Source organism: Globicephala melas, chromosome 13, assembly GCF_963455315.2.
Source record: "Globicephala melas chromosome 13, mGloMel1.2, whole genome shotgun sequence".
In the NCBI taxonomy this organism is placed as follows: domain Eukaryota; kingdom Metazoa; phylum Chordata; class Mammalia; order Artiodactyla; family Delphinidae; genus Globicephala; species Globicephala melas.
This window is the reverse complement of record NC_083326.1, coordinates 56,988,161-57,002,644: the sequence shown is the minus strand read 5'-3', so window position 1 is coordinate 57,002,644 and position 14,484 is coordinate 56,988,161. Positions and strand designations below refer to the sequence as shown.

The window sequence follows — 14,484 nt, the reverse complement described above, 5'->3', positions numbered from 1 at the left end:
GTTTGCGGAGATGAGTGAGGAGGGTCCTACCTGGGCCTTGTGATATTTTCCTTTGTCCTGAGAAGACAAGTGCCCATTAAATGCCCCCTGATGTTAAGTGGCATTTGGGGAGGTGGCTACACCATTCTTTATTTTCTTCTCTGAGGATGTGGCGAGAGATGCATCCTGCTGGTGTCCTCTGTGTTGGTCTGGGGTAAGGATGGGGAATCTTTTAGGGTGGTGGGGAGACTCTGCCCAAATCAGCTCCACTAGTGGATCTGGAGGAGGTATGCTGCATATAACTCTGCACACGTTTGGACCATATATCCATTCCTCCTTATAGTTAGTTTTTTCCTTCTGGATCTCTTCCTTCTGGTGTTCAATCCCAGTCCTGGGCAACCTGACTCTGTGATTCTGCCCCTCTAATCACTCTTCTCCCCAGAGTCCCATCTTTTATAATCCCTGCTCCTTTCTTCATTCCTTCATTCAGTAAACACATATTGAAAGCCTCCCCTCTGCCAGGCATTGTTCTCTGTGGCTGGGACACCCAGTGAATGGGACCCCAGAACCCCTGCCTTTGTGGGACTCACATTGAGAATGTCAGGGGACAGACAGTAAACATAATCAGTAAGGAAATGCTGGGTATGTTAGGTTTTTTGTTTTTTAAGTAGCGTAGGGTGGGAGTGCTGGGTTAGCTGGGTCAGTTTATAATCAGGTCTGCAGGGGCTCTTTGAGGAGGTGGCACGTGATCAGACTTGAAGGAGATGAGATGTCAGCATAGCAGAGAGAGCAGGCGAGGGTGGGCTGTGCCTGGCTTGTTTGAGGATCTACAAGGAGGTGAGAGTGAGCGAGGCACTGGGAGTGTGGTTGGTAGAAGAGGCCAGAACAGTAAGGGCAGAGGGTACAGTCGGGAGGCCTTTGGGGCTTTGGATGTGAGTGACGTGATCTGGCTTGTTTCACTAAGATCACAGTATCTTCTGTTTGGAGAATGACAACAAAGGTCCCAGGGAGGCAGAAGAGGGAGATGTGATGACACTCTTGCAGGAACCCAGAGAGGGATGGTGATGGCTTGCCCCAGAGTGCTAGCAGTGGGTGTGGTGGGATTCTGGATAGATTTTGAGGGTAGAGCCCCTAAAATTCACTCATGGATTAGAGCATTCCCCTTTGGCCTTTTTCTCAGACTCGAAATAGCAATAGAATGCACTTCTTAGTAAAATAGATCCATCTGTATACATGGATTCCATGTGGGGTACAGCTTTTTTAATTTGATATTTTCCTTTATGTAGAGGAAATTTCAGCTGAACTGATGGAATTCTGTAGGAACAACTGAGCATTGTGGTTAAGAGCACAGCCTCCAAAATAAAATTGCCAGGTCCACGACTTCCCAAAGTGTGACCAGGACAAGTGTCTTAGCTGCTCAGTGGCCTTGGTTTTATCATCTCTAGAATGTGGATCATAAGAGTTCCTGCCTCACAGAACTGTGAGGAATAGAGATATAAAGCACTTAAAACAGTGTGGGCACATGGTAGGTATTAAAGAAAAGTTAGTAATAATTATTTTACTAGCGTTTGCCTTAAGTTCTTTTAGAATTGTCTTAGACTGAAAACAACCAGAGTATTCTTTCTATATTCACGTTCTTAGAGACTTTCAGTGGACTTTTCCTGTTCTCTAATATGTCCATGGTAGTAGAAATAGTCATTCCTTAACCCCATGCTTCTCTGCCTTCATAGCTAATGCAGTGTCTTCTCATTGCATACATTACTGTAAAGTTACTGTTTTTGAAAGTCAAAAAACAATTGAAGATTGCCGATTTCATGAGATTTAACCAAATATGCGTATGTGTGCGTATATGTACATTTGACTGTAGAGGTAGAAGCCTTTTGGGTCTAGCTTGGGAGTCAGACCACCCAAGTTTGTATCCTGGCTCTACTGGTCATGGCCGTGTCCTTGGACATATTGTTGAACCTGATTCTGCCCCATTTCCCCCTTCTGTCAAATAAGGGCAATCATAGGATCTACCTCATAAGCTTCTCATGATGGTGAAACAAGGTATTCTCATAGACTAGCTCGTAAAACAGTTCCCTGCACAAGGTAAATGCTCCGTAAATTTTGGCTCTTAGTAAAAATAGTGATCCCTGGGCTAGGCACCATGATGTTGAAGCCCAATGCCTGAACACCTCTGGGGGAAATCACTAGCTCCAATTCATAAAATGTTAAGATTATATTTATTTAGACGTGATTCCCTACTAGACCCCTCTGATTACATGCTGGAATCTTCTATCATCCACCACCTAAGATACTTATGAGTGTGTAAGTGTATTTTCTCTACTTCACAGAGGAACTTGGAATAAAACTGAATGATGTTTTTTTTCCTTTGGGGTGTTTGAAGAGTTGTTGAAATTCTAGTCATGGTATTTACTGTTATGAGTTCTTTATGCCTGTTGTTAAATATGCCAGCATTTTATTGACACGTTACTATGAAACGGGCAGCCAGCTACAGTAATAAGTTTCCCCTAAAGAGTGTGAGTATCAACAAATCTGATGGCAGGCACTGCTAAGGAAACTGAAGATGTGTTCAAGAAGCTAGCTTCACAGAGGACAGATAGGTACATGCATGTTTAATCCAGTGGCTTCTGCTTGAAGGTATAAACAGATATAAACCTCTATGAATTTTTATTTTTATGGCGTCCTTCTTTTGAGGAATTCTTAATATTCACTTAATTTTATGCTTCAGTCTTCTCTTGCTCTTGTTTCTCAACTCTGCCTACCCTTAAAAACCACTTGGGGAATGTTAATATTGATGCCTGCCCTTCATTCTTCAGAGGTTCTGATCTAATTGGTTTCGGGGAGATCTCAAGCATCAGTTATTTTTTAAAATATTTTTAAATTTAAACTTTTTATTATGAAATATTTCAAATGTACACAGAGTACAGAGAATTAGAATAATAAGTCCACATGTATTCATCACGCCACCATGATAATGAACTTCAGTTGCTATTTTTTAAAATCTCCCCTACGTGATTCTTCTGATGCACCGCCATGGTTGAGAACCACGGCTCTATTCTAATAAGATAGAAAATGGAAGGAATATTTCTAATGGATATTGATATCAAGAGAAGCTTAAATTTGGGGATTCCCTGGCAGCTCAGTGGTTAGGACTCCACACTCCCACTGCAGGGGTCACGGGTTCGATCCCTGTTCAGTGAACTAAGATCCCACATGCCCCATGATACAGCCAAAAAAATAAAAAGAGAAGCTGAAATTTGTTCAAGGCCACACAACAGTTTTAAGACATCATTCAGTCCTCTGTTCATCAAGCCATAATGGCATTCTTGAACACGTATGTGGTATGGCAAGTGTGTGCCTGCTTGATTTTGTTAAAGAGTGGAATAGTTTGGGAATGGGCGTTGGAACACCTGGGAACATGTCAGAAAAGGGCTTAGAAATATAATGGTTTCCTGTTTAGAATCTTTAGACCTTGACTCAAACAATATGGTGCCCACCCGCTGGATGCAACGCAATAAAACCTAACTCAGAGATAAAAGTCTGATGAGCAAGGATGGGACAAGTGGAGGTCATGTAGGAAGGGAACTGGTCATGGAAATTATCTTCAGATTCATGGAGAAAAAGTAATGAACCAATGGCAGATTAATCTCAACCTATAATGGAGAAGTTTTGTAGGCTATTCCATAATATGTATACACGCACGCACGTATGTGTTTATATATATCTCAGTATATCTTAATGAAGTCAAGATTTGAGTTGCTACCTAAACAATGAAAAATAGTGGGCAAGCCCTGGTTCCTGGGTGGCAAACACTTGGAAAACAATTTGATCTCAGGGATGGACAGGACTTTAAATATGCTCTTGCCCAGTTGCCCATCTGTAAGAGGAATCTCTTCTGGGGCATTATTGACAGATGTCACATGGTGTCTCCTTGATCCTTCTAGCTGGAGAGCCCACTGCTCATAAGACAGCGGGTCCATATTAGTATTATCTTTTATTGAGCTGGAATCTCATTCTTTAACATCGCTTTAATGAAAGAAAATATTTCTGATGCCTCCCATATTACCTTATATTATTTTTGTTACTTAAATATATACAGATGTAAAACTAGATTTAAATTCATCATGCTGTAGTTCTCATCAACTATAAAACCAAACTAACCTTACAAATGATATGAAAAATACAAGACTTATAAAGTAACAACATACTAATGGGATTAATGATCTTGCTTTTCCCAAATAAAATCCCTCACGTTGTGCTTAAGGGTAGAAAGATGTAGCCTCTGGTCGATTTCTTTAATTTGGTTCACTAGCTTTCACTAATCAGCACAGGGTATGCCTGTCTGTATATGTATGTTATAGCAAAAGGTATGAATAACTTAAGGTTTCCATTTGCTGGGTTTGGGAAAGTCAAATCTCAAACTTAACTCAAACTGCCAACAATTAGTTTTCCATTTACCATTTTAATGAGACATTTCTTGGCAACTTTTTCAAGATGTTTTGTGTACTTGGAAATTAAGGTCAGAGTTGTAGTGTTATTGCAACCTTGGATAAATGGGCGTCAAATCCAATTATTGCTGGAACTGGGTACAGAACAATCTTTCATTGTTATTTATTACTGTACTTACTGCAAATGAACTGCTGTTGCAAATTGATGCATACGACGACAGGATCCAAACAGTAACTCTTCTGGCAAAACGTGTGCTGACTGCCATAGTGTAGGCTTCCTACAGTTCCGCGCACCTACGTGGCTGAATGAGGCTGTCTTCTCACTTTTCTCTGTCCCACCTTTTGTGAAACATTGGTGTGAACAATACACCAACTTTTTGACCTGTGTCATTATTGCTGTACCCTGCTCACCTAGATCAATGGTTCTCAAAACCAAGTGTGATTTTGAATCACCTGGGGAGCTTGTTAAAAGTGCCTGCTCTCTGGATCCCACCCCAGAGGTTCTGGTTTGCTTATTCCAGGGGCTGGACCCAGGAATCAACATTATTAACAAGTACTCCGAGGGATTCTGATGTAAGTGGTGCTTTTACTGCTTTCCAAGATTATTGTTGACACGCAAGTATAAAACTTAAACTCTTCACAAACCACCTGGATTGAGAAACTCTGGCGCCCTTCTCAGATTTCTATCATTTGCAAATAAGCCCTTTTTTGATGTTCTGACAAGTGCCTGATAAACATTTTGAACAGGAGAGAGTCAATAGCAGAAGCTTTCTTTAAGATGGCTTTGACCTATTAAGCACCAAATTTATTTCTAGGGGCAAAGATAGTCTAATGATGTTTTCATTGATTCCCGGAACATTCTGGAAGCTGTGGACTATTTTCAGGTTGTACCCACACTGCTAAGTATGCATGCACAGGGAGACACTGGACATAGCAAATAAAAGTCCTGGACAACAGGAATCAAAGTGAGCAGCAAAGCTGACGTTTTTCTTGGAGTAGTCATAGCTGCATGTTTCTTCAGTTTACAAAGTTAACTATGGCGTGTTTGCCTAAAGAGGAGAACATAAATCTGGAGACAGAGTCAACAAGTTAATAAACCAGACATCTGCATGTGTCTTATGACCATTTTTTTCTTCCTCGGTTCATTCTTGCTGATTGCTGTTCGGATGCAATAGCTAGTTAGGATTCTTTACAACTTTACAGGAGACTGAGGGGCTCGCTGCCATTCATTTTATGTCTTTTCGGGGGAAGTGATTAAAATGTTAACTGTCTTGGCATCATTCAGTAGTGAGCATCTGTGTGGGGTATCAATATGGTCTCAGATGGTGAATCGCTTGGGAGTTGAATTTCCTAATATTACAGGTTACCAACTTCCATTACTTATATTTTGCCACTATATACAAAATGCCCAAATATAAAATATTCTTTATTTTTACTTAAGGGGAAGAGGATAGTTATTCAGCGTTTAAACTTTATAAAGGACTGAGGATTAGAATAACCCTTAAAATTGTATTGTTAGAAATTATTCTATTTATTTATTTTTATTTTTTGGCCGCGTCGCGCGGCAGGAGGGATCTTAGTTCCCTGACCAGGGATCGAACCTAGGCCCTTGGCAGTGAGAGCAAGAAGTCCTAACCACTGCACCACTAGGGAATTCACCAGAAATTATTCTATTTAAAAGGGCTGAGGGCTTCCCTGGTGGCGCAGTGGTGGAGAGTCCGCCTGCCGATGCAGGGGACACGGGTTCGTGCCCCGGTCTGGGAAGATCCCACATGCCGCGGAGCGGCTGGGCCCGTGAGCCATGGCCGCTGAGCCTGCGCTTCCGGAGCCTGTGCTCCGCAATGGGAGAGACCACAACAGTGAGAGGCCCGCGTACCGCAAAAAAAAAAAAAAAAAGGGCTGAGATTTCTAAAATTTACTACAAATGGAGAAAGTAAAAAATTATTTAATAAGGGTATATTTTAATGCAATGAAACTTACATGATATATATTAGTCCCATCTTTTTGACTAATATATTTACAAGAGTACAAAGACAGGAAGGAGGCAAATATGGAATTTTGATGAATAGGAATGATTTTTTATTTTTCTAATTTAATTTTATATTGGAGTATAGTTGATTTACAATGTTGTGTTAGTTTCAGGTGTGCAGCTAAGTGATTCAGTTATATATATACATATATCCATTCTTTTTCAGATTCTTTTCCCCTATAGGTTATTACAGAATATTGAGTAGAGTTCCCTGCACTGTACAGTAAGTCCTTCTTGATCATCTATTTTATATAAAGTAGTGTGTATATGTTAGTCCCAAACTCCTAATTTATCCCTCCCCCTGTCATTTCCTCTGTGATAACCATACATTTGTTTTCTATGTGCACGGGTCTACTTATGCTTTGTAAATAAGTTCATTTGTATCATTTTTTTTTAGATTCCATATATGTGATATCATATGAGATTTGTCTTTCTCTGTCTGACCTACTTCCCTTAGTATGATAATCTCTAGGTCCATCCATGTTGCTTCAAATGGCATTATTTCATTCTTTTTTATGGCTGAGTAATATTCCATTATATATATATATATATATATATATATACACACACACACCACATCTTCTTTATCCATTCCTCTGTTGATGGACATTTAGGTTGCTTCCCTGTCTTGGCTATTGTAAACAGTGCAGTGAACACTGGGGTGCATGTATCCTTTCAGATTATGGTTTTCTCTGGATATATGCTCAGGAGTGGGACTGCTGGATCACATGGTAGTTCTATTTTTAGTTTCTTAGGGAACCTCCATACTGTTCTCCATAGTGGTTGTACACTCCCGCCAACACTTTAGGAGGGTTCCCTTTTCTCCACACCCTCTCCAGCATTTATTGTTTGTAGACTTTTTGATGATGGCTGTTCTGACCAGTGTGAGGCGATACCTCACTGTAGTTTTGATTTGCATATAAATCATTTTATTTTCCATTAAGATTATGTTTTGATTTTTTGAAGGCATTGAATCTGTTCCATATCTTAACAAAAAAGGTAGAAAAGAGCTCTGAATCTTGTGGGGAACGATTTTTTAATGATGTACTAGCAGGGGGAAGTACATCATATGTACTTCCTCTCATATGTACATGTTTTTGTATATTTTGTGGTGCATTTGTACTTATTGGCATTTTAAATTTTCATTTTGCATCTGTGCTCTGCATGTATGCAGACCCCTGAAATGATGTATACAAACTTGGAATGAAGGAAGCATCTGGAAGCTTTGATGAGCTGTTAACTTGACACTATTCTTAGAACCTGGAAACTCTCAAATGAATTTTTATTTCAGAAGAATAAGCTTGTTGCTTTTGAATTATGCATTCATCCCTGTGTTTCCCTTATTTATGGTCCCTGGTAATGCCGTGGCTAAAGACTGTGTGTCCTCATTTCAAGGACTTGATATGCAATTCAGGTGCCTGACATTATCCTGAGCATAGAATAAGTCTCAACTAGCTACTGCAAGTGTTGTTAACTTTTTTTTTTTTTTTTTTTTTTTGCTGTACGCAGGCCTCTCATTGTTGTGGCCTCCCCCGTTGCGGAGCATAGGCTCCGGACGCGCAGGCTCAGCAGCCATGGCTCACGGGCCCAGCCGCTCCGCGGCATGTGGGATCTTCCCGGACCGGGGCATGAACCCATGTCCCCTGCATCGGCAGGCGGACTCTCAACCACTGTGCCACCAGGGAAGCCCTGTTGTTAACATTTTACTAAGGCAACTGACTATGAGAAACAGTCAACTTAAAGGACTGAAGAATATGGAGATTTTTTTAAATACCACATGCTTTAATGAAGGGTAGTCTGAGACTGTCGACAGGACTGCATGCCTGTTCGATCTGCTGCATCTGTAGGGTTTGGTCAAGCCTCAGTGTTCTCCCAGTCCTCGTGTTGGAGGGCAGCGTTCTGATGGGATCACTTGATAGATTCTCCATCATCTCTTCCTGGGGTCTTGTTGATGAGGTTGACAATACACCCTGACATCTTGTTGATGAGGCTCTAATACAACCGGCAAATGCTGCCCTTGCCTTGGCTGTCAGGCCACAGTTAACATTTTTTTTTCTTTTGCTTCTTCTTTTTTGGCCACGCCATGCGGCTTGCGGCATCTTAGTTCCCCAACGAGGGATCAAACCGGTGCCCCCTGCGGTGGAAACCTGGAGTCCTAATCATTGGACCGCTAGGGAATGCCCTGGAGTTATCGTTGCTCATCAGGTAGCAGGGTACCAGTGAGTACCAAGGAGTCGGTATGCTGTGGATGCTTGTGGTTGGATGGAGGTTCGTGGGGAATCTTGTCTCTACAGCTTGGGATGAAGTTACACATTTATCTTACCTAAAGTTAGTTGTGTCCCTTTTCTCTGGATGGCTTGTTGGCCTTCAGTGATGTATCTTCCCTACAGTAGACCAATTTCAGGAAGCCTATTGTAGGGTAAGCCTTAGTTATGGTGGTAGAGACCAGAATGGGCATCCTGAGACCTGGGCTTGGAGTCATGGACTCGTTCCCCACATTTCATGGAGTATTTCGGTACTTCCTGTGTGAACACAGAAAATTTAGAATCTGATTGAGTTCTCAGGCCAAATCTGCACTCACTCTGGGACTGAAAGGCATTCCTTTGATCCAAGAACTACTTTTCTGTAACCCACTGAAACAGCACCATGAGGGGTCTCACGCTGAGAAGAATAAAAAGTTCTCTGGGGGTACAGTGGCTTTATTTTTGATAGCGAGAGGGATGCAGGGTGACGTTGGTCTTTTATGAAACAAAGCAGATCCAACTATAATGGTATCATCACCTTGTCTTCTCCTTTGTTACTTTCCTTCTCTTTTCCATGTGGAAGAGCTCGTTATTTTATTTCCTGATGAGCATTAAAGTGTAGGTTTTCCCTTATTGCTTTTACTCAGCAGGTATTAATATGTGTTAATGTCTTTTTATTTTATGGAACCCTAGTATTTTTGAAACATAAGGAATTTTGGAAATAGTCCTTTATTTTATATGTGAGGAAATGGAACCCTCAAAGTCAAGTGACAACTTAGTTCATTATTCAACGTCCATTCATTCATTTAGCAAAAGTGTTCGATGCTTGCTTGCAATGTACCCAGTGAGGCACTGTGGGGAGACAGATGACTAGCAGCGGCTTTGGCAGGATATTCACAAGGTAGAAGGAAGAGAGTTTATTACAGAGATGCAGGCAAGTTACTGACGAGCTAGCTTTGTGCTGCTCATGAATTTTCGTTTGGCATTTCTTTTTCTCCATGTGTGTGCTAGGAAAAACAAAAAGAATAGCGGAGAGCCTTGGTCAAACCCAAAAGGTTTCATAGTAACTGCTTCTCACATTTACTGTTAAACTGTGAAGCAGTATGGTTTTTACTCCAAATTTTGAATTTATGCAGTATTAGGATAAATAGCTAGGTACTTCTAACTTTAAAAAAATAATATTTAGTATTTGAACATTTTCTCCCAAGAAAACAGACATTCATACACTATTGCTGATTTTTTCCATCACTAGAAAGATTAAGATTCATGAGTCAGGGAGAAAACAGTTTGCTTTCAATTAAAAAAAATACAGCAATAAAATGAATGAGAATATGAAACCATCTCTGTCTCGAATGATAATGCCAATGTGGTGTATACTGTAAACAATACAATTTGTTCAACTCCACTTTTAAAGGAAAGTGCTTTACGGGGAGATCAGCTCAGTGCTTTGTGACCACCTAGAGGGGTGGGATAGGGAGGGTGGGAGGGAGATGCAAGAGGGAGGAGATATGGGGATATATGTACACATATAGCTGATTCACTTTGTTATACAGCAGAAACTAACACAACATTGTAAAGCAATTATACTCCAATAAAGATGTTAAAAAAATGAAAAAAAATAGATAAATTTAAAAAATAAAAGAGAAACATATTGCTTCATGTAAAAGAGAATTATAAATTGATATGAAAACAATTTTGAGAATTACTTTGGATTTATGTGATATCAGGCTTAGCTTGGTATTACAGGTTTACTTCTGTCCCTAATGCTAGTATTCCTTGCATTTTCTTCCTAACATTATGCAGTTAATAAAAACAATGGATCCTTTATAATAAACAACCTACATAAATAAAAAAAAAGGAAAGTGCTTTAGTGTGCATATCAAAAAAGGAAAATAAATCCTTTCTTTATTCATAGATCTTATATGCAACACACACCAGCATATATGTACAGATGTGATACATATATATATATATATATATATGTCTAACACTTGTGGCCCCCGATAGGAAATTAACACAGGTCATCATCCACAAATGCATCCAGTATTTGAACTGACCCTTTATCTGTCACTTGAAAGACAGTTTAGGTCTGTGTTATCTCTGGTACTTGGAACAATGCCATAGTCACCTCCTGTCAGCTTCTGGTATTTGCCCATCCTTTCTAGTCTTTGCAGTGTTATCAGAATAGTTTTCCTATAACATGACTTAAGTCACATTTTCTTCCTCAAAAATTTTTCAAAGCTGCCTATCTACAGAATACAGATCCATAAACTCCACAGAAACATAGGAACCACAATTTTCCAAACTTCTCTCTTACACAACCTGAAAAATGTGAACAATGCCCCCTCCCCTTTCTTTTTTTTTCATTTCCATTTTATGGTTTATTAAAGGATATTGAATAGAGTATAGAGTTCCTTGTGCTATAAGCCCCCCCACTCCCTATTGCCATCTTCCTTGTCCCGGAAACACAGGCCAAGTCTTCCCACCTCCCAGGGCCTCACCGACAGAGCAGGTCCAGAAGCTCTGCCACAGCCATTTAACTCTGCACCACATCTTTGGCACTGGATTGCAAATGCAATACTTCTGTAAATCCATTTTTTTCCCTCCCTAAATGAGTCGGGAGCTCCTGGAAGGGTGACTAGGAGTAAATGGAGAGGCCCTTAACATTTTCATAAAGGTGCCTTGGTTACTTGGTTAGAGCTTAGATTCTGTGAGAGACCAGGAATAATTTCTTTTGCCCGCAAGTCGTTGTGCACCACCCCGCCCTCCATTTCAGTGGGAAGCGTTATCAATAATGACTTCTCTTTAGGCTGGGAAGCCCAGGAGACCACCTGTAACTGCAGGTTTAGGGTGGGGAAGGGGGAGACAGTGGGGAGGCGGGGGCTGCCCAAAGACAGGAAACCTCCTCCCTCAACCTTCAATTCAGATCTTCTCCATTAATTTAGTATTTCTGGGGCACCCACCCTGTGCAAAACGCCGCCAATTTGATTTCTTTTTTTCTTTCAAAAAGGGGGGGGGAAACCCTGCAGTCCCTAAGCCAATAAATAACTCACCTGAAGGTCAGAAAACCCTCCCCCCACTCTCCCGGGGGTGCCTGGGAGGGATAGAGAGCCGGGCAGAAATCGCAGTGGAAATCCAAAGGCTAACGCGATTGGCAACGGTCTGGAGGCGTCGTCCCCGAGCGCGACCCTGCGCCACGATGGGGAAGGCAGCCGCGGCGCGACAGTCCTGAAGTCCCGCGGCGCCCCCTCCCCCGCGGCCGAGCCTGGCCGGGCGCCGTCCCTGGGCGTGTGCCCCGCCGCAGCCCGCGGAGCCTCCGTGGCTCCTGCAAAAGGGGGCGGGGAGCGCGGCGAGCGGCCCGAGTCTGCGGCTTCCTCCCCACGCCCGAGCCTCCGCGCAGCGCCCAGAGGACGCGCGCCCGAGCCCGGTCCCTACGCCGCGGCGCGCCCGGGCCCCCGGCCCAGGCCAGGTAACTTTTCTGCCTGCGGAGCTAGGGGATCCGAGGGGGGCTTGGGGTCGCGAGGTGCGCACGGCGGGCCGTGGGCGGGCGCGGGGCGGCCCGGCGGACGCGTGGCTCCGGCGCCGCTCGTCCGCCCGAACCGCGGGAGCCTGGCGCCCGCCCCGCCCGGACCCCCGCGGGGACCCCCGCCGGGCCGAGCCCGAGCGCCGCGTATCGCGCCCGGGGACGTGCCCGCTCCGCCGGCCGCGCTGCAGCATCGCGGGGCCGGCGCGCAGCCTGAGCCCTGGCCTCCGGCCTGGGGTCCTCCCTCCGAGCCATGGCCGAGAGGGGCGGCTGGCTCCCCACGCCCCGGCTCTGTCAGTTTCCTCGCCCCCCACCCCCCCCACCGTCCCGGGCGCCATGTTTTGAGTTACCCCTCGGGGTAGGGTGGGGGAGGGGCGCGGGGGCGACATTGCGGCGCCGCCCGGGGCGGGGGCCGGCCGGCGGAGGGGCCTGGGCGCGGCGGCTGCAGGCTCGGCGCGGCCGGGCGCGGCGCGGGGCCGGTAAGGTGTGCTCGCACAAAGCATCCCCGCTCGGGAGCGGCTGGCCGCTTTTATGTAACTTGTCCGCTTCCCCGAAGTGGGGCGGCGGCCCCCGGACGGCGGCGGGGGCTGCAGCCGGGCGGCCGGGGAGGAGGGGGCAGCGTCTCAAAGGGTTGGTTCGGGGCTGGGGCACCTGCGGGGCCGAGGGGCCAGGGGCGGCGCTGCTCACCTGGCGCCCACGAGGCTCCGCTGCCTCGGGAGGCGTGTGCGCGGGCGGCTCTGCGGCGGCTGGGGGCGGGGAGCCCGGGGGGTGGGGGCCGGGGCTCGGAATCGCGGGAGTCGGGGTCTCAGCCAGTTCCTGGCGGGTGCTTCCCGGCTCCTTGCCGCGGGGGCCGGCTTTCTGGGGTCTCCCCTCGTCTCTCGCCCTCCTTTCCCTCCCCCTTTTCCGTCCCCTCTCCAACTCGCCCCGCCATCTCACCGCCGCCCCCCCCGCAACCGCCAAGTTCACGGCTTCTGCAATGCGGTGGGTGTGGTTACCTAGTAAATTGACACTGTGGTCCTTTGCCGCCGGAGCGTTCTCTCCTTTTCGGTTTTCAGATTTCCGGATACAAAGTTGTCTAGGGGTTTCTTCTCCAGTTCCAGCCTAGGGTTAAAGTTAGGGAGAGATTGTTGCAGAACAAATAGAAAGATAAAGAGAACATGTGGTTTTAATTACGCGTGGAGGCCGGCCTGAGAAATCCTGAGAGGGTCAGTCACTCCTGCTGATGCGGCGCTTGCATTACGTGTTTAAGTTGGGGTTTCAGATTTTTTACATTAGGCTTGCGGAATTGCTTTTGCAGATATCCTGCCCGTCCTTTTTTTTTTTTTTTTTTTGGCCCATTTTAGGCTCTCTGGGGCGGCCAGGTGTGCGTTGGAGTTTCTCCTGGTAGCATTAACTTTCCTAGCAGTAGAGTCAACAAATCCAGTGCTGAAAACGTTCTTTTTGAGTTTTACACTGATTTTTAATGTCTCAAGGAAACAAAAATGATAATTTATGGTCATCCATTTATGATCTGGGAGCCCTGAACGCAGCACCAATTACAGAAAATTAAGCAGAAAAGCCCTATTAAGAAAAAAGAGCACATCAAAGCTTGAGTGAACTCTGGGGAATGGGAGCTGATTTGTATCGTGGCTCAAACAGTGCTTTAAAAAAATGCATGTTAATTTTGGTAGCAGACTTTTAAAATTTTAATTGGAGTAACAAAGTCCTTGTGAGAGGAAATAAATTCTACATTGAGAAGGGTGACTTTATTAACTTCAGAAGGCATTGATGAAAATAAAATAGCTGAACAGTAAATAGTCTCATTTGCATTATGATTTTCTGGTGGTTTAGAAAAGCAAAATACCAGATGCACCAGTTACTGCATACAGTTTATGGAGCTAATACACTTTAGGCAAATAATTTTGGCAACACAGAACATGTTTTGTGAATGATTTATCAAGAAGCAGAAGAGAAGACACTTAATTTAATTTGTAAACCCCTTTGAGGTGAAGGATTGAGAAGATAGAGGTCAAAGGTCTATCACAGGGAACTGTTTACATTTAATTTTTTTTTTTCTTTTTTTGCTGTACGCGGGCCTCTCACTGCTGTGGCCTCTCCCGTCGTGGAGCACAGGCTCTGGACGCTCAGGCTCAGCGGCCATGGCTCACGGGCCCAGGCGCTCCGCGGCATGTGGGATCTTCCCGGACCGGGGCACGAACCCGTGTCCCCTGCATCGGCAGGCGGACTCTCAACCACTGCGCCACCAGGGAAGCCCTA

General features: G+C 44.6%; 1 protein-coding gene across 4 annotated transcripts in view; it reads left to right on the top strand.

The window, feature by feature from the left end:
* Positions 1-14,484, top strand: part of EPB41L3 (erythrocyte membrane protein band 4.1 like 3) — a 210,225-nt gene that overhangs the window by 65,541 nt on the left and 130,200 nt on the right. Inside the window, exon 1 of one of the 4 annotated variants that reach the window (XM_060311044.1) lies at positions 11,809-12,174. The exons of 2 other annotated variants lie outside the window; for them this stretch is intronic. The gene's annotated coding sequence lies outside the window, so the exon portion shown is untranslated. Of the gene's footprint in view, positions 1-11,808; positions 12,175-12,642; positions 12,708-14,484 lie in introns of those variants that run through there. One more of the 4 variants, XM_060311046.1, reaches the window with a different exon arrangement.